Source organism: Pinus tabuliformis, chromosome 4_2 (assembly GCF_031772625.1).
Source record: "Pinus tabuliformis cultivar Carrire ecotype Pingquan chromosome 4_2, CPIR1, whole genome shotgun sequence".
NCBI classification, from domain to species: Eukaryota; Viridiplantae; Streptophyta; class Pinopsida; order Pinales; family Pinaceae; genus Pinus; species Pinus tabuliformis.
Genome location: NC_142304.1, coordinates 326747435 through 326773489, shown reverse-complemented (window position 1 = coordinate 326773489; position 26055 = coordinate 326747435).

The window sequence follows — 26055 nt, the reverse complement described above, 5'->3', positions numbered from 1 at the left end:
ATAGGATTGTTTAACTTCTAATCAGCTACAGGTGGCTTAATCCGAATTAACTCCTCAACTTCTGATCAGCTATAGGTGGCTTAATTCAAATTAACTCCTCAATAGCACTATTAGACTCTTTATTAGCTATGAAAGAGAAAATCAAGAGTCCTACTGCTTCTAGATAATGTATTTGACTCCATCTTTGACCATGACTTTAGGCATGCTTTTCTGTTGATCTGGACCAAGTGAATAGGATAGAATCCATGTGGAGATGATTATGAAAATGCCCATGTGGCCTAGTTCTTCATTTGACACCTATAACCTGCCAAACCATGAGAGTAGCGACGGAATGCACAGTTAATTGCAGAATAGGATACATTCTGTAGCTAATTTGAAAAAATCTATTAAAATAGCAAGAACATGAAAATATAACATGGTGATAATTTTAATGCTTTCCTAATACAAAACCTAGCATTTATCATTGATTGGATTTGTATTCTTATGAGAAAACGAGAGAAAAAGGTGAGAACAAAAGTCAAGGGGAAGGTAATTCTGAGGTTCAACAAATGGAAAAGGGTTCCCTTTATTAACTGTTAAAAGTAGAAGATGAATACAATAGATGAATGTTAAACACTTGGAGAGAATTCTTTGAGAAATGGTGATGAAAATCATCAAAAAGGAGGTTCCTTTCCTCACTCTATTTGCAATATTCTCCTCTTTCTCAACGAAGTATCAAAGCTCCCTCAATGGTGAAATGCTCTTCATACTAGAATGTTGGATTGGTGAGAAACAATTTTGCTAGCATAATAATTCTCTACTTCTTCTTCAACAATGGAATGCAGGATTTCTTGGGAGTAATTTTGCCAGCATAACATTTCCCTATTTTTGGTCTTCTAATGGCCTGTTTATATAGAATTTTGAATCCCTCTTCCTTCTCTTGGTCAATGAATGAGACTTATGAGTAGGGCAAGAGGATCCCTTGCAGGCTGCATATCTCCAGGGTGAATCAAAATCGGTTGTCCTTGAATGGAACATGTCAGGGAATCCCATCTTCCAAGTGTATGAAGTGGCCTCAAAATGTTGATTTGGACTTTTTCTTGACTGTGGGACTATTGAAGGAAAATTCGCACAGTCGCTAATTTATGCCTTTGGGTAGGTCGCATGGATGAAGTTTATTCTTAAGAACTTTGAATATTTTTTTTATACTTCATGATGTTTTCCGCTGGAAAATATCCACGTATACACTTTGATGGACGTGTTTGGGTGTCATTTGGATTGTACAAATTTGTGTACAAATTTTCCATGTTAACAGTTGGAAGAGTTTAAAACATGTCCTACCCATTTTGATAAAGGAAAATAAAAATTAATTGAATAATTAATTGTTGGGTACAGGATTCCCCAAGGGAAGTTTTGGGACTAAAATTCGAGATTTTGGCTAAAATTGTATATCCGATGTAAAGACTCTACATTTTGTGGGTGTAGAGCGCGAAGTTATAAATGAGTCATAAGGTTGTCTACCCTCAATTTCGTAATGTAATGTCGGCTTTAGAGATCTACCCATGGTTCGCGGACCATGGGATTGTATAAATAGAGCGAGGCTCTCAGTTGTAAATCAGTCAATAGAAGAGTTAGAATGATGATGTAATAGAAGGATAGAAAAAGATCTAGAGTCAAGTATTTGGGTCATAGAGTAGGAGAAGGCTCTGCAGCTAAGTGCGCAGGGCAGGTCGAGTCTGTAACTGTTGAATCTTTAATAAAGAGAAGTTTTATTCCATTCCTATGTATTCATTTACTATTTTCTACATTGAATGTATTGGGTATAAATTACATTTTTGTTGTTTATATGATGCGCAAACGTATATGATTGTTTTGATTAAGTAAATGTGAAACGTATTTGTTTATGTGAAGTTAACTAACATCTGTAAGAAGATAAGTAAGATACATAGTGTAATTTGAGGAAATAGCGCAGATCGCTGCCATAGCAACACGAAAGCCTCTCAGCCCTTGGTTAGGGTTGTGTGCAGGCGATTATAACAGATCGCAAAGGCCCCGCAGGTCAGAACAATGTGAAAAGTAACCTATGCCAAGGTAGGTACAGTTGGACTAAATCGACCCCTCAGACATCTCCAGGGTGCGGAAACTTGGTTCCAGCATCCCCCCATACTGCTTCAGGCGAGACTTCAGTTCACGCACCGCAGGCTGATGCTGAGAGGGCCAGTAGTGTAGGGATTTGTTTGGCTAATTAACTCTGAACCTAGGTTAGGCCCCATCAAGCAACATTAATTTCCAATGGAATACCTGCAACGAGTGTGCCACTTGACGTTGATATCCTAATGGACCCTGGTAAGGGAATACACAAATTGAAGTAGAAAACTTGAGAAACAATAGGCTTGGGAGGATTTCTTAAAAATGAAAATGCATTATTGAAGGATTCCAACAATAGGTTTTAGGAAGATAGATCCTAACTAAAAGGGACCATAGAAGAGATTTTTGGAAGGCTTATAAGTGATATTTAATGGCTCAAAAACTTAGTGGAAAAATTCAAAGACTTCAAACCAAGATGGAGCATTTTAAATTTGAGACCTCAGTCAAAGTTGTTGAATAATTCTAACTAGATTTCAGCAAGGGGGATGTACCATTTTGTGGATATTTATAGGTGTTCAAATTTTGCATGCAGACATGCAAACCCTCAAGCATGGGAATTTCTCCTAATGTGAAAAGTAAGGCTTTCCGTTCGATTGGGAATGTTTGCAAGACTTCCAATGCTGACATAGCTTAAGGGGATTGAGCTAAGTCATCGACTATGATGTAGCTGTGAGCATCCTTTGAGTTATGTATTTTTCACCATAAAGGCCCTTTGACCATATTTGGGATGGTTTCTATAGGGTGTCGAGGGATTTTCAAAGGTGTTTTAGGTGTTGTAGTGGTTGAGGTGGAAGGATTGGTTTCTAGTGGAGTTTCGTAACCTTAGTTACACGTCTACAGGAGAATGTCGTCCCCTACCACATAAATGTAGCAACTTGAGGCATTTCGGGAGGACTCTGATATTGTTTTCGGGAAGGTTCCTGCTAAGTATTTACCACTCCTTGATGGGGGAAAGGATTTGTGTTACTGTATATTTTTGGTTTTGTCCCCTTTGCCTCCTAGTAACTTTCATCTTCTTCAACTTAGGGAGTTAAGGCAATGATGGGTGTAATGATCATATTCCCCGCAAATGGAACAAGCATGATTAGTCTATAGACTAGGGTTCTTATTTTTCCTTTGTGGGTTATTATTGGTTTGTCCCTATTTTGGGTTCCGGTTGGGGTTTCCCCTAGCTGGTTTCTGTGGGGGTTGTTGTTGATTGTTGCCCACCCCACCCCCCCCCCGCCCCCCCCCCCCACCCCCCTATGCAAGCTCTACCTTTGGATTGTTCTTTCTTTTTTTCTTAGCAATGTTGGGTGGATTAGTTGTGTTTATTTTTTCAAATGATTTCTATTGTTAAGGGAGAGAAAGTTGCACAAATTAAACCCTGCCTTATTTTGCACTGGTGGGTTACTATGTTGAGGTGTTGGAAAAGGGAAATATTGATTCCCCCATCCTTTGTTAGAATATGTTATTTGGGAAGTGGAAACTTCTTCTGCAGTTCAAGGGGGATATGCATTTCCCTGTGCAGGAGGATATTAGCTACACTGCATGGGAGGGTATGGGAAAACCTGCATGGCAGGTTTCTTCAGAGGGGTAGGTTAACTGGGATAATATCCTATATTTTGCGATGGAGATCTTGTAAGTGTGGCATAAAATGGTTGGCCTGTACGTATTTCCAGAGTACTAGAAGGTGTTTCCTGGTTGATTTTTGGATATGGTCTCAATCAACCTATCTGCGGAACTAGATGCACTGAGTAACTCAGGTTTTAAAGTTTGCAGGTGTGGTGCATCTAGAAGGACATGGTAGAGGTATCTAGATTGCATGTATATAATCTATAATTGTTGACCTTTACTTATAGCCTCTTCCTCATTTTGTGGGGATGAATTAGCCACATATTTTGAGATTTATGACATGAGAGGTCTTAAAAACAAGTTTAGGAGGAGTGTGACCTATAGATGAGATTTGCACAAACTATGACATTTTTTCCATTCATGGATGTGGTCCATACATTGTGCGTAACAGATGTTTTCTTGAAATCGATTAGGAGTTCCATTCCCAGGTCCTGGCAGATAGAGAGCTAGAATAATGTGAGGAATGTTGTAGTGAGAGAACCAAAGTTCCCATGTAACCAGAGGGTTGTCGTATGTACCATTTTGTTGCAGGCCCTATGAGGATGCATTGAAGTAGTCACAGGTGAATAGTGTCTTCCGTGATACTATTGGATGAAAACCAAAGGTGAAAGGTCATAACATGGTTTCTTGGATCTTCTCCTTATTTCCCTTCAAATTTTAGAACATATGAAGGTAGCTTGGTTGGCATGGGTGGCCAATTCTGGCCATGTGAAATAGGGTCATTGGTTAACTGACTTAAATTGGAAGATTTAAGGAAGCTAAAAACAGGGCTTGAAAGTTTCTCACCTTTGAAAAATGATTTTGAACAACTGTATGTAAAGTGGTTCCCTGTGAGGAAGTGTGAGACGGGTTACCCTGGTGGGTACCATGTGGGCTCTCTGGAGGGGTGTGTGTGGGCTTCCCTGATGGGTAATGTGAGGGGTTCCATGTGGGGTAGAATGTGGAGTCTCTTGAGGGGTAATAAAAGGAATGTTTTGATGAGGAGGGGTCACAAGAAAAGTTGCATTGATAAGGGATGATCCGATAACGGTGGTTGTGTGGTGTCTTCTATTCCTAAATGGCGAGAGACCTAGAACACCTCCCATTAATGAGGGGAGGTTTTGGAAACATCTAGAGCAACGAGGAGCTGTGGGGTCCCCTATGGTGTCTAGTAGAGTGTGTTTCACTTTGTTTGATGAGGGAAGGAGATAAGTATCAAAGAAAGTAAGTCTCATACGTAAAACAGATTGAAAAACAAAATTATTGCTTTCCCTTAAAATTATGTTATGTGATCAGTAAAAAAGAAATGGTTTTCATTTGTTTTTGCATATGGTAAAATATCTTATGAAGACCTATTTGTCCTTACCACTCTCAAAGTAACTGGGTCTTGTGGAGATATCTTCTAATGGGTATTGGGGAAATGTACTAAGAGAACAAGTGATGCTTTCTAGTAGCTAAAGCATCAACCAAGGGAATAGATGAGGATTTAGTGTTGTCTGCACCTCCACTATAGGGAAAGGATTCCATAATTTTGGCCACTAAGATACCTTCATCCCATGGGAGCAGTCGAGTCTTTAGCTTCTTGGTAGTCAATTACTAGTACTGAACATTATACAAGTCAGGTAGCCCCAAATAGTATTTCACACACTAGATCTAAGTCGAACCGCCTTTGAATCGGGTCTCTTACATGCTCAAGTAGTATTTTTTGTGGGATGATGAAGGATTTTAAGCACCCTAGAAGTTAACTTATACGTTTCAAAGGTGTAACATGACCATGGAGGCTTATGGGATGCTTACCCCCAACGGCCCTAACCTGAACTATAAATTATTTTGTGGCCCCTATAGGGAAATTTATTTGGTTCAAGTTATGGTTTATTTTAGGAGTCTTTCTTCACTTATGGTGAGATAATGTAAGACAAAACAAATTAAGTACAAAAGGCTCTAGAATCTAGATTCCCTTTTGTACAAATCTTATAGAAGCTTAGTGTGTGATGCGTAATGTGTGTGCAAGTGGCAAAGAGAACATATAAATTGTGATAAGATGTGGAAATTCGATGATCCTTTACGATACCCTCTAATTGCACTAAGTTTGAATTATTCTTTGCATGAAAAAGAAATAACATATGGATAATGGGCCACTTACTCTTTTCCTATTATACTATGTGTGCCTAAAGGGATATGGAAAACTCATATTATTTAAGAAATATTTCATATGCAAGCCCAAATTCACCTAAAAGACACGAGGGAAGTGGAGTTCACTTACTTTATGTAGTAACACTTGGTCCTAGTCCAAAAAATAATGAAATAAAAATGCTTTGGTTAGTAACAATATTTGTGGATAATAGACCTCTTACAACTTTATTATTTAAATACGTGAGTTGTGAAAAATATAAAAATAAATTGAAAAAGATATATGGAATGTGACCACTTACCTTTACCCTGATTAATCTATGTGATAAAAGCAAATAAAAATAAAAGATAATATAATTACTCTATTAAATAGTGATTAGTAAAGCACTTAGGAAATCTGGAAAAAAATTGCAGAGGTGAAGGTAATTCAATAAAGGTTGCCAATCACAGGAGTCTATGGGCCTCATATTCCAAGAGAAAAATGGGTTTTCCTTCAAAACCTAGAAAATCTAAGAAGATATTATCGAGACGACTTATGGATTGTCGAGGGATATTTCAATATGATTACATCGCTAGAGGAGAAAAAAGGGTGAATTAGAATTCAAGATGTAGACATGAAAATATTTAGAGACTTGATGACCAAGCTTTACCTGGTTGACATGCCATCCAACAAAGGATCCACACCTGGAATAATAAAAGTGGGGGACTACACTAGATTGCATCACGTCTTAACCATTTTCTAGTTTATGAGCAGGCAGTCAGCCATGAAATCTTCTTGGAAGAATCCATCCTCCCTTATATGGGATCTAATCATTGGCCAATTTAGTTGGAGATTGACCTAAAAACAGGTCCCAAAAACTATCCCTTCATATTTGAGTCCTTTTGGCTTAGGGACCCTAAGCTGATGCAGAAAGTGGAAGAATGGTGGAAGGAAAGCAAGGAACTTGGCAGGAACCATATGCACACGTTCCAATTGAAGCTTAAGGAAATAAAAAGCAAGATTAAGAAATGGAACCAAGAAGATTTTGGGCACATTATGAGAGACCAACATCAGCTGATTAATAAGATGGAAAAAATCCAACAACAAATCATAAGCCAAGGTAGGGCAGAACACCTAGTGGAAGAAGAAGGGAGGATCATCAACCAGCTCGAAGAATGACGAAAACAGGAAGAGATCCTATGGAAGAAAAAATCCAGAGTTAACTGGCTATGAGAAGGGGAAAGAAACACCTGTTTCTTTCACAAAGCAATGATCCAACATCACCATCACAATAGGATTTTCTCTCTAAAGGATGAAGTTGGAAACATAATAGTCCAGCATGGGGAAATGGAGGACCTGGTCATGAACCATTTCCAATTGCTTCTCTCGGAAACAGTTGGTGATAGGACCGGGGTAATTAAAAGAATCACCAAAAACATTCCCCTTTTGGTATTGAGGTACCAAAACTTGGGTCTTATGAGGGTGGTATACTTGAACTAGATGAGGTGGTTAAAGTAATGGTGAAGAATAAAGCCCCTGGCCTTGACGGATTCATAGCGAAGTTATTCCAAGTGGCTTGGAACTTCATTGGAAAAGATCTGCTGGAAGTGGTGGATTCTGGATGCAACAAAAGGCATGTCCAAGCCTAAACGTTATGTTTATTGCTTCAATTCCTAAAACATCCAAATCAGAGGATCCCCGAGGGTTAAGACCAATTTCCTTGTGTAATGTTATCTACAATAATAGCAAAAATCATTGTTAAATGCCTCAAACCCCTGCTTCCTAACATCATATCCCCAGAACAAACAATTTTTGTTGAGGGCCACCATATCCTGGACGGTTTCATCACTTCCTAGGAGGCAGTTCACTCCCTAAAACATCTCAAAGTCCCTGGTATGATGATCAAGCTAGACTTATCCAAAGCCTATGACCGTATTAGCTGGACCTTCCTTACCAACATTCTCAAATCCTACGACTTTGATCAGAGATGGATTAGCGAGATAATTTACATGGTGTCCTCCCTTGTTTAATCATCCTCCTAAATGGCTCTCCAACCAAAACTTTCAACCCCTCTCGAGGCTTGAGACAAGGCAATCCTCTATCATCATCCCTATTCATCCTGGTTATTGAATGCCTAGGAAGGTACCTAAAAAAGGAAGCCCAATCTCTAAAAATCTAAGGTCTAATACTATGGGGAAATGACCTCCCTATCACACACCAACAGTTTGTAGATGACATTATTCTCTTGTGCCAAATCTCCTTGCAAGAAGCCCGTTGTATAAAATAAATTCTCCAAGACTTCATGGAAGCCTATGGGACACTGATAAACAATGACAAATCCTGCATCTTATTTTTCAACATTGTAAGGAAAATTCGAACCTTCTTAGCTTGTGTGATAGGATTTGGGATGAAATTTCTTCCCACCAAATACTTGGGAATGCCCCTATATTTGAACTTTTTAAAAACATTATGTTGGAACTCTCCCCTCCAGAAATCCCAAATGAAACTCAGTAACTAGACATTTTGTACACTAAACTTGGCCAGTTGCACAGTCCTCCTTAAGGTTTCCCTTCAATCCATACCGATTCAATATCTCTTGGGTATGGCTGCCCCCAAAACATCTTGCACAAAAATGGCTGAGAATTTTAAAAATTTCCTTTGGGGAGGGGCTCATCAGCTGAATAAATGGGTTCTGGTTTGGTGGCCAAACTTAATTAAGCCCACAATGGAAGGACGATTAGGTCTTCAAGACCCTCACACCCCGAATCAAGCAATGGGATCTAAACTCTAGTGGAGGTGGATAAGAGGAGGAGTTGATTTATAGAAACAAATTGGACATGTAAATATGGCATGCCCATCACCCCAGAAGATATCCTTAGGTACTGTGACCCGACCAAAGGATCTGCAATATGGAACCTGGCAACTCAAAAGAAGCACCTTATCCATCAACATTTCTTATGGGAAATTAAGAATGGTTTAACAACTCACTTCTAGAAGCATTCATGGCAGCAAAGAGGAAATATTTTTGCTAGATAGGACCTGAGTGATTTTTTCCTCTATGTCTCAGAAATAAATTATCATATAGTGAATCAATATTGGAAAGAAGACTCACCAATAGAAGGTTGGAGAAGATGGAAATACCGTGAGGACTAGCCAGAACCTTTGGATTAATACCAATGGATTCAATTGGGTAAAGAACTAGAATCTAGAAGAATCACCAAATAGGAAGGATCATGCATTTAGATGTGGGTATACACTACAATGGGCACCTTTACCATCCAAGAGGCATACAGATTAAAGGTGGGATGGAGATAAGAGAACCAACAAATTATTTGGAAAAATATATGGGGGGCAAGGTGGTGGCTGATGAGCCTCATCATTGGGTAACTATGTGGACCTTAATACACCTTCAAGCTCATTAAAATCAACTCCTCATAATTCCTTACATATTTTAATTATATTTTTCTTAATGAGATGAGTAAAAGTAAGATGTTATGTCTAGTGGTCTAATGTGCATTGATTGCAGGTTTTTGAGAGCAAAGCACGGAAATTTGGGATAATTAAGGGCATAAACTTGAATGAGACAAGGAGGAGAGATTATAGGAGATAGATCCTCCTCATTTAATCCTCACTCATTCAAATATTCCTCAATCAAATCACACTAGCTTGGAGTTGCAAGCAGGCGAGTCATGGAGATCATGGGTAGTCGAGCCGGTGACAGTTAAGAGCCATTTCATCTTAAGGTTTGGATACAAGCCTCCCTAGATTTAAGGAAGTCGTTGGAGACTTCAGTTGTATAAATAAGGAGGCCTAGATCCTCATTAGGATTCAGATTTTTTATGTAAGAGCACTAAGCATTTTCGAGTTCAAGCTTTGTGGCAAAACATTGTTATGTAATTTCTCTGATATAATAATGAGAATGAGAATTTCCTTGATCTAGAATTGAGTTGACTCAGAGGGTTGAATCTCTTGCTTTAGGGCCTAAACCTAGTAGCAAAGGCTCCTCTTCTTGTACTTGTATGCTTAGGTGATTTCATAGATTAATGGTTGAATTGGTTTTAGCATTGTTTCATTGCAAGTAGTTGTGAATTTGATTAGTTTGCTTCCATTTGTGCATTTCTTTAGCAGTATCTTAGAAAGATAAAGGAATACCAAAAAGACTAATAGCAGGTGGATTTTACCTCACTCCTCCCTTCAAGGACCATGGTTTGAGAAAAAAACTCCTATTTAGCCCCAAAAATACATAATTCTAATTTCTTATGGAATTTAGGGTTTTCTGCTACTTAGGCCAACATCTTTTCAGTTTTCAAAGATAGGTTTCAATTGTCATTTCTGATATCTTCAACTTTTTATTGGATCTCATGGTGTTTCACAATATTTTGCAAGCATTTCCATGCATGAACTAGGAAACTAAGTAATGAAATTATGTTTTCTTACGTTGAATGGAAATCTTCCTTGTTTGATATGATTCATTGTTATAGATCCATTTGGGCACATCACTCCCATCGTCTAGATCAGTGTTTTAGGGCTCATCAAACCCTAATTTCAATTTCTACATGCCCTAAACAAGTCACCCTTTTGAATGCCTCCTTCCCAGACAGTTTCATGACTTGAAGACATCCCGAAATGACCTCTAGAGGGACCAGCACAGGTAGGCCCATGTAAGGGTGCGCTACAGAGCAGTTGAGTCCATACCAAGGTGCTCTGCAGAGCACTTAGGCCCTCTTTCACCTATGCTAGGCGAGATTGAGAAAAATTCACATAGGGTTTGGGGAATATTCTTATCTCTTGGAGTCATATAGAATTTTCCCTCACTTATCAACTCCTATGAGCTCGAAAATAGATGAGGAATGAGTTAAGATGCATCCTATCCTCTCATCCCTTCCTCCATGGAACTAATCCCAAGTATGGAAGGCCATTCAATACCCCCATTTATGACACAACCTCCTTCATCCTCCTATAAATTGAACACTCATCTAAGTGATCAAGGGCTGGACTTTGATGATTGTAAGGAGATAATTTTAGTTTGAGAATTGAGACTATTGTAAGTGTCGTTATGCTGCTGGATCATCATGATTATGATGTGATGTGGATGAAACCAAAGCTAGAGGAGGGGCTTCGAATCAGGCTTCATGGTTGTAATTCTTCCTTCTATTCAATAAATTATTTGCACCTTTTTCCATATTCTTATCTTGATATGTGATGCTTATATGTGTGAATGTATCTGATTCCATTTACTTGTAATCAATAGATCTTTTGCTTTGATTGGTTCTTTTTCTTCTGTTGAGGTTTACAGGTACTTCTCAAGCGTGTTAAGTATGAAAAGGAGCGACAGGACTGATACAAAGGAGACAAGAGGAGAGTGAAAGTACAAGTAGGTCTTGTCATTCTATTTTTCCCATCTATTTTTTATAGAAAAAGACTAAAGTGCTTCAAACCGTTGTTCTAGATATGGCTACTTATCTAGGGAATTAGTATTTATACGTAGATACCAAATTCTCCAAAACAAATTCATGACTCCACTGGGGAACGATCATCATTCCAAGTAGCTTATCCACATCCTAGGACGCCCTAGTGGAGCTTAATTTCTTTCATTGATTCTATTTCAGCCCTGTTGAAGTGTTTTTCGGTCAAAAAATTGAGGTTAGATGACTCTTGAGTGTCCTCTCAGGAATCAACGCAGGCTTGGTCAGGGGACACTGCTCTACAAAGCACCCTTGAGTGAGAGAAAGTGCTCTGCAACATAGTTAGGCCCTCTTTGACCTGCGTTGATCCACCTTAGGTTAAATTTTCACCTTTGGATTGGGTTTTTTTCTCCAAATTTTCTTTTGTTTATGCTTGCTGAAAGATCAATGATTGTAGTATCTTTGAAATCAACTTGTATTTCCTCTTTCTAGCCCTACTTTGGCTTGATTGATTGATGTTTCTTAAATGATATCTTTATCATTATCATTTCATTGCCAAAGTTAGATTATAGTCAATTAATCTTTGTTCAAAAGAAAGTGTCGTAAAATTCTTCTTTTCTTTTGAAACAGAACTATCATAAAGTCTTCGTTCCTATAAAAAGATTGATTGATTGTATGTGCATTAGTTTCCTTTTTTGTTGATCATAACATTAATGGAATCAAAAAGAAAAGCTTGCATGGTGCATATTGTATTTTGTGAATTCTTGAGAGGAATAGTTAGGGAAATTGCATTAGATGTGCTCTTTGCTCTTTGTCAAAGATCTTATTGCTCTATCCCTTTCTAGCTAAGGTTTTCATTGTTCAAATTGAATGAAAAGAATTTTTATCATAATAGTTGAATTCTAGGAATTGAAAACATACATCACGTGGTGAATCTTGAAAGGAAAATTCTAAAAAATATCAACTTAAAATTTATTTGAATTAACCTAATGGAGCATTGTCACTTAACAAAAAACATTTAGAGGTCTAGGCTAGAGACGTGTTCTGGCGTCGTACAACATAGTAGTTGTCACCAACTTGTCTGAAATACATCCCAAGTGCGATACCTCATTCCACGTACATGAGAATATCGTAGCTTGTCCATGTACCTTTGGGTATATAGGGTGGTGTTATAGTATGTAAAGTATATGGGAATGCTCTCACTATGCAGTTTTGCATTAGACAACGCTAATACGGATTGGTTCTCCACATACTTTCGGATATATATAGGAGGAAAAAACTAGGTTTTTATCCATCCTTAGGTAATCGAGTTGACCACTTTGTACACTGTGAAACACTGAACACAACATTTGGGGAGATTGCCTACCCGTACTTCTTGGTTTGCCGGGAGGTATTCTGCGATTCATAGTTGCTTGGTAAACCTTTTGCCTAGATTATCCCTCTTTTGTTTTGTTATGTTACTTTGATTAAAATAAAATTAATTGACCATGGATAACATCCTATATTCTCACTCCTTAGTTGATCTTATATTGAAATATATGGCGACAAATCCGGAGTCCACCAATTAAGGAATTCCTTTTGATGGGAATCCTAGTCCTTTTCCTCCATTCGAAAATATTGGTGCTCCTTATATGGATACATTGTCCCTTTTGGGACTTACCATTGGCTTGCCAATATGGTTGTTCTCAACCTCCATGGCCTCGCAAGTGAATATTCCCACAACTGGACAAAATCAACCTCTAGTTGATCCTAAAGTTGACCCTTTGCCTTCTTCCTCAGTTTTCTCTTCCTCCCATTCTTCCTCTTCGCCTAGTGAAAGTATTGACACTAGTAACTAGGTGGCTAAGAAGAAGAAGAAAGGGAAGAAGAAGAAGAAGAAAAAGAAAATCCAGCAAGGGGGCAACTAAGCAACCATTGCAACTTCTAATGAGAAACCATCTGTCAAGCCTCACAAAGTTTGATGTCCATGAGAAATTTGTACGGGAGACCATCTTCTTCAAAAATTTTATGGTATTCCTCATATCTTAGAAGAATGGTCTTCTCGTTCACATCATCTTGTGTCATCAACTTCTGGAGATCATGTTGGTGACACACCATTAACTAGTGGTAGAAAAGTTCACGGAAATAAGGGTAAAGTTAAGTTTCCCTGTAGGTTATGTGAATGGAATCACCCCATTCACCTTTGTCCCTATCTAGATGAAGCCAAAAAAGTGTTGGATAACTGTCCTGCTTCACCGCAACAACTTCCATCCGGTTACAGGAAACTATCCCTTAATCCTTCACTAGTTGATAAAGTGACTGACCCAAATCAACCGTCAATCAAACCCACTCTCTCTGAAAGTGAATCCTATGAGTCTATACCTGACCCAAATCAACAGGTCAAGGAAACAGTTGACCCTATTTCACCTTTAGTTAATTGTACCTTTTCCGTAGAGAGTGACTATGATACCACTCAAGTTCTTTTTGTTTCTTCATATTCCAATGAACTTGGAGGCAATCCTCCTGTTCCATCAAGACAGGAGGAAAATCCTCTCATTCTCGTAACTCAAGGGGATAATTCTCTCATTCTTATGGTACCCCCACCAAGTAGTCTAGTCACTTCCTTTGATTGAAATCAACTAGCAGGATTCCGTCTTCCTTCTTATGTGCCTTTCTAGATCATAATACAGGTTTGTAATATGATTGTATCTGGCACTATTATAGATGAAGGTGCATCTGTGAGCATCCTTTCATCCACTTCTTGGCAAGCACTTGGTTTTCCACCGCTTGTGCCAGTTACCTAGAATCTGTTGGCTTTTAACAGAGAACCAGTCAACCATTAGGGATCCTTCCTCAGTTGCTTATTACTTTGAGAGGAAAAATCGTTTATTTGAATGTGATTGTAGTCCCAAGCCCTTTATATTACAATTTACTTCTTTGGTGCAACTATGTTTATGACATGGGAGCTATTGTTTCAACACTCTTTCGAGTGATTTGTTTCCTACATGAAGGCAGAATTGTCACTGTTGACTAGATTTCATTTCCCGATGACCGTTGAGGTAAGTTTTTCTATTAACATGTCATAGGTATTTCCTTGAAGACTTTTTGAAGGTATTATATATTCATCAATAGAAGACTCAATGCATAATCTAATGTTCTGAAGAGTGAGAAAGGGTAGCATGACAAGAGCAGCAATCAAGGTGTAGAACAACAACAAGAAGTTCACCACATGAAGTTTTCAACTGGGCAGCACTGCATAGAGTCATTGTAAAGGTATCATCATACAGAATCATTGTAAAAGCATCATTGTAAAATTTTTACAAGTGTCTATCTACCAAGAGTTGAAGAGGCAGTGTTGGGAGGTCTAGGATCATCATTAGGTGGTTGTGTCATAGTTGGGGTTATGATCTAGTGTGTCTTCTTCTTCTACATCATTCTATATCATTGTAAAGTGGACCATTTTCCCTGGTACGAGAGTCCATTCTTCTTTTATTATTCTATAGGGTGGTAGGGCGGTGCTAGGCTGGTGCATGAAGTCACCAACAGGTTCAAGTCTATTAAAAATTCAAGGTGGTAGGGTGGTGCTAAGGTGAGTTGTAGCTCATTGGGTGGTGGGGCATCTGTTCAGTTGACTACTAAAGAATCTTGAGCATTGGAGTGTCCATCCAGTGGGAGCTAGAGGAGAATTATTTTCTAGATTCTAGGAAGTTGGAGCTTTATTTTCAATTGGAGTTGAATATTAAAGAATTATTATAAAATCATTCAGGTGGTTTTTGTCCTGGATGGGGTTACCACCTTAAAAACTGTGTGCATTTGTGTTCCTTTTGTTTACTGCTATCATTGTATAAACATTGATAATAATTAAAGATTAACTAATGCTCTGAAAGATTAATGATAATACTAATTGAAAGGAATATTGATTCACCCCACCCTCTCAGTATTTCCAAAAATTGGTATCAGAGCTTGGTTCCTTCAATAGCATTTTAACAACTGGAAGGAGATCATGGACCATAGCAAGAATGGTGTACCTCTGTTCAATGAAAATAATTATGCACTTTGGAAAGGAATAATGGAGGTCTATCTCTTGGCGCAAGGTTACGAAGTATGAGACATTGTTCAAAATGGATTTACACCAACCGTGGATGCACAAGGTAAGAAGAATTTGATAGATGATGCAAAAGAAAAGAATGTTATTATTAGTGGACTTATTGAATCTGCCTATCATAAGGTGTTGGGTTGTAAAACTGACAAAAATGTATGGGACAAGCTTGAGAATATATATGCAGGTTACTCAAATGTCAAAGAAGCAAAGCTTCAAATCTATAGAGAAAAATTTGAGCAACTCAGAATGAAAGAAGATGACAACATTGTTGCATACTTCCAACATGTTGATAAAATAACCAACACTCTAGAAGGATTGGGAGATCCTATTGATGAGAATACTATTATACGAAAGATTCTTAGAAAAATTCCAGTAAGATTCAACCCAAAGGTATCGGTCTTAGAATACAGTGAAAATATGGCCAAACTCAGCAAAGAGGAATTACATGGAGTTCTCATAGCATTTGAAATGAGACTTGATGAAGAACAGGGTACTTCTCATCTAGAAACTGTATTCGTTGCATCTAAGAAAATTAATAAGGACAAACAACCTTCAAAGGAAAAGTCCTGCACCTGCAAGTGTGAAGAAAAGGAAGATGATGAAGGTGGTTTTTCAGATGGAGAATATGCTTGCTTTATGAGAAAACTAAAAATTAGCAAGAAGAAAGGATTCAAAAGGAACTTTCTCTCTAAAGAAGATAGCTCATCATCCGATGAGGACAGTGACAGTGAAGAAGAAGCCAATGAGAGAGTATTGTTTATGGCGAAGCACAATAAACAAGAGGTACCAAACAAAAAAGATGAAGGGTTGACCATAGAATAATTTTATAAGGAGGCAATCAAGCTTATAAAAGAGCTCAAGGCTGAGAATATCAATTCCAATACTCTTGAAGAACAAGTTCTAGGTCTCAAAAGTGAAGTTGAAGAACACAAATGTATTAAAGAGTCACTTCAAAATAAGTTGGAAGAAATAAACCAAGAAAGGGAAACATTATAAGCTGAAGTAGTCTCGCTGCGTAAGGAAGTGAAGAGGGAAACATTGTCCAAAACTATGCCAATAACTCAAGGGAATTAGAAGAAATCAATAATACAATGACACGAGACCTCAGGAGAGAAGTCCAATAGAAGCAACAAGAACTTGACACAGCATTTGCAAAGATTAGCAGGATCACACAACAGATGCAGGAAGAAAAAATTGAAAGGAAGGAGTCTAATCAAATATACATATCCGTTTTTTACCAAAAGCAAAAGGAATTAGAAACATCTTCAATAGAAATAAGCAGGCTTAGGATTGAAAATGAGAACTATAAGGAATAGATACAGGTTCTCAACAGAGAAGTATGGAAGACCACTCTTCTCAAGCTACAGGTTAAGGAGGTAGAAAAAAGAAGGAAGATCTTGAAAAGATGGTTTCAAGAAGATCTTGCTCAAAAGCAAGAAGAAATTGATGGAACCCTTGATGAGATCAACAAACTCAAGGGATCACAAAAATAACACTTAGAAGATAAGACAGATGAAGAAGCAAAAATGAAGGAAATAAAGATGGTAAAGCTCTAGTTGATGAAGGTACAAGCTCCACAGCTTCGCATGATGATTCTAAGAAGGAATTTGATCAAAGTGAAAAGCCAAAGAGGAATGTTGCAACTCCAAAGAAAAAGACCAAAGCAATCAAGAACAAAGGACCGCAACAAACTACAACACCGCCTCCAAAGAAGAATGAAAAATCTTCCACGTATGTTCGTTTATTTAATGGTTATTGATTTTTATGTGATAACTATGGACATATGGCTAGGGATTGTGAGTTTTTTGATAGGTACAATCAGTATATCCAAACCCTAGAAGCAAGTTTGTAGGATCACGAGATAGGTTCCATGATGATCTTGTTAGAAGAGAATACGCGCTAGATGGGCCAAATATTGAATGTTTCAAATGCCATAACTATGGCCATAGCGCTTGCGGTTGCAAATATCAGATGGAATCACCTATGGAAAACATTGCATGCTTCAAGTGTTATAACTATGGGCACATGGCTTGAGATTGCAGGAATAAGAAGGTCTGGAAGAGGAAATAGGTACAGGAAGACAAAGCAGAAAACAAGGTTTCAGCAGTTATGCTTTCAAGATTTGTAAAAGCAAAAGGTCATGAGGAATTAGCAGTTGCTTCATATAATGACTCAATTCAAGATGGCCTGTTAGGTGACTCACTATTTTGAACAATCTGGCTTGTTGACTCCTTAATGTTTGTACAATAGGAGTCTATGTAGGAGTATATGGCACAAGTCTATGATTGACAGGAAGGTAGTTTAAACAAGATGGTAGTTTCATTGAAGGTTCAGGGGGAGAAAAATAATTGAAGATTACAGGTTACCAAGAACAAGGTAAGATTAGTCTGCAGAGGATGTGCACAGGTTGAAGGAATCAATTTTGAAGAAACATTTTCTCGCGTTGCCAAAATGGAATCTATCAGGATGTTTCTAGCCTATGCATGTTCAAGAAAAATAAAATTCTACCCAAATGGATGTTAATTTAGCATTTCTAAATGGCGAATTAGAAGAAGAAGTTTACATCGAACAACCTGAAGGTTTTCTACTATCAGAAAAAGAAGACTATGTTTGCAGGTTAAAGAAGGATTTTTATGGTCTCAAGTAGGCTCCTAGAGCATGGTATGCTCGTCTTGATGGATATCTACATCAACAAGGGTTCAAGAAAGGTATTGTTGATAGCAATATTTATGTAAAAATAGATTAAGATAATTTAACAATCGTTGAGGTATATGTGGATGATATAATATTTGGTAGCAATGATGATTGACTAAGTAAGAACTTTGCTACAAAGATTCAAAGTGAGTTCGAGATGTGTTTACTTGGTGAGTTGACATACTTCTTAGGGCTTCAAATATCTCAGCAAGAGTAAGGAATATTTATATGTCAAGCCAAGTACATCAAGGAAATTCTCAAGAAATTCAAAATGGAAGATTTCAAACACATCCTTACTCTGATGGTAACAGGTTTCAAATTGAGCATAGATGACTCATCTAAGGATGTGGATCAAAGGTTGCACAGATCTATGATTGGTAGTCTTCTATATGTAACAGCCTCCTGACTAGATGTTATGCAAGTAGTTGGACAAGTAGCAAGATTCCAAGTAGCACCAAAAGAATCACATATTATTACTGTCAAAATAATTCTTCGATATCTAAAGGGCACAACAAAATATGGCTTGTGGTATCCCAAGGGAAAAAATCTCATTATTCAAGCCTTTACAGATGTAGATTGGGCAGGAAGCATTGATGATCGTAAGAGTACTAGTGGAGCAGCATTCTATCTATGTGGTTTTCTCGTATCATGGTTGAGAAAAAAGAAAACCTCAATCTCGTCATCTATAGCAGAAGCATAATACATTTCAGCAGCAACTTGTTGTACTCAAGTCCTTTGGATGAAAAAAAAATTGCAAGATCTTCAAGTACAATTCAGTGAGACTGTTGACACCTAATCATCAGGATTGGGTGAATAAGTGTAACTGATGTAAATAAATAATGAAGAGTCACCAGGAGATGAAATGAACACTCTCCCTCATGTATATAATAAAGACCAACCTGAATGAATATAACGAATTTATTTTGAGGAGTTACTACCTGGTCTAACATGGTATCAGAGCCAACGCCATTTTTGGCTTCCCTCTTGTTATAGACATTTTTGGGAACTGCGACCCCAATCATAAATGTCCATAAAACAAGGGCTCTTAAGTCCCTAAAAGTGTTGTTCCAACCTCTAAAATAACAAGGTCAACTGATTACATCTTATCCCAGAAGTTCTCCATGAAAAACTGCTCAGAACTGGTTAAAACTGGACCATCTCACCTGCTCCATGGTTAAAGTGCATTGCATCCCACCTGAATACTCACGGGAGGTGCAATGCATCTTGGAAAGCCCTTCTATGGGGTGCGATGGGCAAGAGTAGACAAATGGCAGGGTCAATCTGCAAGGTGGAGGAGCAAGGAATATTTTAGAAAGTTCTCCTGTGACACTTGCCTCTCTGCATTCGCCCAGGGATGAGTAAGAGATCATCAATCTCCAAGTGATTTCAAGAACTATCAGAGATAGGACACTAATTGAATCTCAAAAGCTGACTCACCCCCCTTGCAAACATCTATATATGGATCCCTCATCCCAGAGATCCAGAGGCTGGAATTTGGTATCTTGTAAGGAAGTGTTGTTGGTTTCTTGGTGCAATATCATAGTGTTGGGTGATCTAAGCTTTTCATGAGGTGAAGAAGGGATTTCTTGCTAAGAGGATGATGATGGGTCAGAACAATTGGTTGTAATCCTCTTTTCTCTTTCTTGATTATCAATAAAGCTATTCAAGTTTTCCTCCACATTCTTGTATGATTGATGTTATGTGCATTTGTGTGGTCAATATATATCTGGTCCTATATTGTTTATGATAATAGATCTATGTTCTTGGATAGTGTTATGCTGCTTTGATTCTACAGGTGCTCTATGAAGCTGGCTAGACAAGGAAGCGAGTAGCAAAGATCTATCAGAAGGGAGAGGAATAAAGCAAGGAACCAAGCGCAAGACAGAGGTTAGTCTCCTTATTCCCCTCTCATCTATTTCTCATAAAGGAAAATGAAAGTAGTTTTAGTTTGTTTGTTTCTAAGGTAGCTACCAGCCTTAGTGGGACTAGCAGCTCTACATAGACACTAGTTTTCCCGATAACAAAATGGCAACTCCGCTGGGGATCGAATAGATTGTTTGTTTATCTGCATTTGTTTACTTTATAAACTTACAGACGGAGCCTGAAGTTAAGCCAGCTAGCCTTCGAACTGCATTTTCTATGCAAGTGCAAAGTAGATCAATGCTGCATTAGTCTATCTCCGGGTTTTGTTTATGAACTGAAAAATTGATTTACAAGCTCCCTAATTGCCCTTGTGGTGGCTCTAGTAACCTCTTTAGATCTACCCTTGTGATTGATTTACTCATTACCACTTGCTCGACCTAAATCCCTGAACTGAGCTGCAAACTATGACCCGGAACCCAGTTAAAGTCTCGTCCCTCGTCTAGCGCACTGTCTCTTCTGTGAATTCTAGATGCATCACACTTCTCGAGTGTAGTAGGTGCGCTGCATCTCCAGTTCACTGTGTTACAGGTGCGCTGATCAGACAAGGCCTTTCCTGCTCCTACGTTTTGGTTTCTGTGTTCACTCTTTTCAGCTCTATTTAGGAGTTTTGTTACCTGTAGTTAGTACACCTCTGTTGAAACCCCCTTCCTTGCCATTATTCCACCTCTATTGTGCAAAGGACTGCAAATGTTTTTATGTATTTTGAGCCATTTTCAGTTCTCTTTTACAAAGAAGTAGCATAATCGTACTGTCGTTTCTTGATTTGAAAGTGTCGGAAGTGTCGTTTTCAGTCATAGAAGAGAATCTGATTGTTCTTGATAGTCGATTACCCTGTTACTCTTGTATTTGATTTGAATTAATAGTTTTTCAAGTGTCGAAAGCAAGTTTTCATTTCCAAATCGCAAAGTGTCGTCATTGTCCTCATTTTGTCTTGAAAAGAAACTTTTTAGTAACGTCGCTTTGAAAAATAATTTAGATTTGCGCTTAGCTTTCTTTTTATCATTCACACATTAAGAAGGCTGAAAACAAATACATGCACGTGCATTTTCATTTAGACTATTTATTGGTTTGATTTAGGACAGTGCATATAGTGTTTGCTCTCTGCTCTATGTTGAAAGAATGCGATCTCTCTTTCCTTAGTAGCTAGGATTTTCATTGCAAAAAGAAGATTAAACGAATGTTTATCATCTTAGATTGCATTTTAGGAATTGTACATCTACATCACGCGGTGAACCTGAAAGGAAAATTTCTTAAGCAAGATCAACTGTAAAATAAATTTAATGAATCTAAAAATGCTTTGGAACCTAACGCACAACATCTAGAAGTCTAGGCTAGAGACGTATTCCGGCGTCGTTAAGCCTGGTAACTGTTGTTCTCATTGTTGGTTGGGTGATTCCTCCACCTTGAGACGATAAGTGCTAGTACGGACTTGTGCTGCCATGTAACGTCGAGTATATATTGGGAGACCACAATAGGCTTTATCCTTTATCCATAGGAAGCCATGTCTGCCGCCCTATCGATCGCAATGCACTGAACACAGCATTCAGGAAGATTGACTGTCGTACCATAAAAAGTAGTCTGCAGTTTTGCGATTGGTTTGGTAATCCCTCTTTCTAGATTTCTAGAGCAGTCCCTTTCGTTCCTTTTCAGACTCCTTAAAGGAAAAGGTCCATCTGAGCACTTGTCACTTCAAGCTCATTAAAAATTGAAGGTGACTAGAATCATCTTTTGTTTTTTCTCGACTCTTAAAAATTGAAAAAACAAGTTGTGTCAAAGCGTCTAAAATTCATTTAATTCGGAATCATTTTCCCCTTTATTTTGAGTTAATCGAGTAATCTGCAATCGTGGAAGAAAGTCAATCGAAATCGCTAGAAAATATTTTGGATAGACTAGATATGTCTGAACAACCGTGGACATCCAGGACTGTGTCATCCGACACAGCAGCAGCAGAGCCTCCTGCTGCTACTCCAACGATGTTCGCCAGTATGCCATCTATCCCGGCAAGTTATCAACAACAAACCGGAGTCCAATCAGGGACTGTTTCAACAACATGGTTGGTTCCTATTTATTCATCTGGATTATCATCTGGTATTTGTTATGTTGAAACTCAAAAAATTGATCCAATGTGTCTTCAAAGGCCATTCTACCCTTTAAGTACTGGATTGCCACCATATGGAGGGTAGTATGCCTTTTCGTTGTTCCCTCCCAGAGAACAACCATATGGGAGTTTACAACAAAGTTCAGATCAAACTGGAATTACATCCAGCGGTTGGGTACCAATACTGTCTCAACAACCAAGGGTTGTATATTCAATGCAACCAGTCCACCTTGTGTCGAATATTCCCACTATACCTGCTATGGTGACTGCATCACAAGTACAAGCGCTACCTGTTGTATGTCAACCCCAAGTTTCTCAGGTTGCAATACAACAGCCTCTTGTCTCAACGACTCAATCACAACCTCAGGTTAGTGCCTCCTTATCTGGAGCGACTCAGGCTCAAACAAGTACTATGACTCCTCATCTTGGTCAATCATCCAGTATTGGACAACAACAAATGGTCCAACAACCATGGCTGGTTCAATCTCAACAACCGCAATTCCAGCAATCATATCAAGGACCTGAGCAACAAGTCTTTGTAAGTAATGGGCAATCGCATTTCCAAAGTGGTTATCAACAACCATACTATAATGGTTATGCCCATCAACCTTATCAAAGTTACCAGCATCAAATACATTATGCTGGTATGCAAAGACCCACTGCTCAGGCGATTCCATCTTATCCTGGGTATGCTTCGCCTAACCTGAATCAACAGTTGCCCTTTGTAGCAACTCTAGAATTACCGGATCTAAACCGGCTGACGAATGATCCAATTACTTATGCCCCTTGGTGGTCGGTGATTCCGCATAAAATCCCGTCAGATATTCCTAAATTTAATGGAAGTCCGGGTGAAGACCTGTCGAATCATGTGATGACCTTTCATCTGTGGTGTTCATCTAACACTCTAAACGATGATTCGATTAGGCTTCGCCTTTTTCAGCGAACATTAACTGGTTCGGCAGCAAAATGGTATATCGAATTGCCTAGAGCTTCATTCGATAACTTCAACACCCTAGCACAACCTTTTTAACCCATTTTCAGTTACCAATAAGGGACGAAACAGGAACAGAGCTTCTTACCAATTTCAAACAGACAACGGCCACTCACATATCTGATCATATTCATGAGTGGCGATGTCATCGTAGAATGGTAAAAACATATGTTCCTAATCAGTTGCTAGCTGAATGGTTTATTAAGTCATTATTACCTTCTATCATAGAAGATGTGGCAGAGGGAGGAGTCATCACTGAAGAGCAAGTTATTGCTCGTGCACGATATCTAGACTTGATCTATACTCAGTCTGGCACGCTCTACGATAAAATACCTAATGCTCCTAGACTGGATTTTTCTGTTCCTCCTCCTCCTAAATCAAACAATGACTCTCATGCTGGTGATGGCGTGATTGGTATGACAAGCACGAAATCGACAAAGGCTACATCTAAGAAAGCCCATAAGATTTCTGATCAAAATGCAAATGAAGAACTTCTCGCCATGGAGGTAAATGCCGTGTCGACCGACAAGGGCAAACAACTGAAGCAACCAGGGGGCAAGAAGAAAAAGAAAGGGAGCAAAAAGAAGCAGGATGAGTCATCTCTTGAAAAACCTTCTACAAACCCTTCTGGGCAAAGGAAACCCCTCGCGGGGTGTCAGATATGCAATGAGGATCATCGGATGAGAGATTGTCCACATAAAGCTAAAGTTAAGAAACTCTTTAAGAGTTCAAAAACCTCAGAGGTATCAACTGAACCGTTTCCAAACCCAGGAAACAAACTGGTGGCTAATAAAAATGCTTCCCGATCCCAAGTGCTTATGTTGTCGGTTTCGAAACAGCAAAATGATGCTTTGATAACGACAAGGAATAAAGATTACGGGAATCCACAGCTATCGAACAACAAGGATAAAGATCAACCTAGTAGTTTGACAACAAATTCGATCGAATTTGTGCCACCCATCATTCCTGAGCTAACAATAAAGCCGCCAAAGGGAGTAGTACACAAATCAAAATTTAATCCTCGTGCCAAAGTAGCGCAGAATTATAATATAGTAGAGGACCTGGCCCAATCGCTGTCCGCTATGTCGACACTTGAGGTATCGCAAAATTGCCCCTCCCAAAAGTAGACTCTATTATCAGTAATAGGTGGGATTGAGCCGACGAATTCCAATCTTGTATCCTTTAATCACAAAGGATATGACCCTCAGTTACTAGCTCAACTAGCTTTCCTTATTCAAGTGAAAGCCCTCAACAAAACTGTTCATCAAACAATTATTGATGAGGGGGCATCTACTTGTATTATGTCGATGAGTTGCTGGAAAAATTTAGGCTCGCCACCCTTGTCATGATCGTCAATGATGTTAAAAGCATTTGATGGACGATCATACACTCCATACGGGATTATAAGTAACTTGCAAGTTGAACTGGGGGGCAAAACAGTAGAAATTGATGTTGAAGTAATTGACGGAAACCTCGATTACAACATCCTACTGGGAAGGCCCTGGATATATGCCATGGCCGCAGTTGTGTCGACCTACTTCAGGAAGATTGCATTTCCCTTCCAAGGAGGAATTACAATCGTCGACTAAAAACAAATTCTCCCCAACAGTTCACAAGTTACGGGAAGCATTCCAATGATCCATGGAAGCAATCATTCGCTTCAAAATATTGGAGTATGCCTCCTAAAAGACCCTGCCTTAATGGGTACTGTTGACCTACCGCCTCCGAGTAATTTGGCGGAAGTGGCCACAGTGGAAACCTGCAATACGAAATCTTCTATATCTAATGGATTCAGAAGATTCCTAAACATTTTGTTAGCATGGATCATCGCCATTTTAGAAGTATTGTAGCAATCAATTTTCTTGGCCTGGGGGGCAAACCCAAATCAATGCTCATCGAGTGTTTGGATAGATAGGTCTAAGGAATATGGCACCTCTTTAGATCCTTGGTCGCATGTACATTCTACAGATGAAGGAATCATTCAATAAATGATGATAGGAGAGGCACCATGGGAAGATTACCACCATCGCTCCCATCTTCCCGATTACCATGAAGATTATTCCAACAACCTTAATCATCCTTCAGTTTTTGATTTTCTATCAAATACTGTAAATACGGTGGATTTCGAGGATGGTTCTTATCTCATGTCGACCTCGTTAAAAAATGAAACAAGGAGTCATGAGGATTGTTCTTTTACTGTGTCAACCTCATTAAAAAATGAAACGACTCCCTTTCCAACTCGAGTCTTTGATTACGATCTCATTTAATCAAAGTCGAGTCTTTCGAAGATCTCAAAGGTAAACCTTCATGCCAACCACCGAGATGAATGCAATGAAGCTTGGGGGGCATGCACCTCGATTTGAGTTATCATGCTGGGGGCATGCAAGCTTATCATGAGCAGTGTTACCGCAGGGTTCAAGCTCATTAAAAAATAAACTTGCCACGAGCAGTGTTACCACAGGGTTAAAGCTCGTTAAAAAATAAACCTGCATCGAGCAGTTTTAATGCGGAATTCAAGCTCGTTAAAAAATAAACATAAGAAATGAGCAAATGTTCTCCTAGAGTTTAAGCTCATTAAAAAATGAACCATTCTCCGGTAAATAACCATTGTGAATGTATTACCATTAGCCTTTGAAGCCTTGGTCGTGTTCTCATCATCACCTCCACTTTGTTTTGGCCGATCATTCACCTCCATTTGATTGTTTACCCTTTTTGAGGGACAGTTGCGAAGAGTGATCCTGTTAGCCTTCCTTGTGACACTGTCATGATTGGAAAATTCCAAACCTTACCTGGAACCAGCTGCTACCCATATTTATCACTCGTTCCTCAAAACACGAGTCTCCTTTAAGCTCTTTTCAACTGACTCGTAAAATATGAAAAGATTGTTGAGCCATTGGCCTCTCCAGCTCGTTAAAGGGACCGGAAGTGCTATCTCTCCTTTAGATTTTAATCTTTTTGGACTTGAGGGATCATTACACAAAAAGATCGAGCACTTGTTTTGTTCAACTCATTAAAATTACCGAAAATTCATCC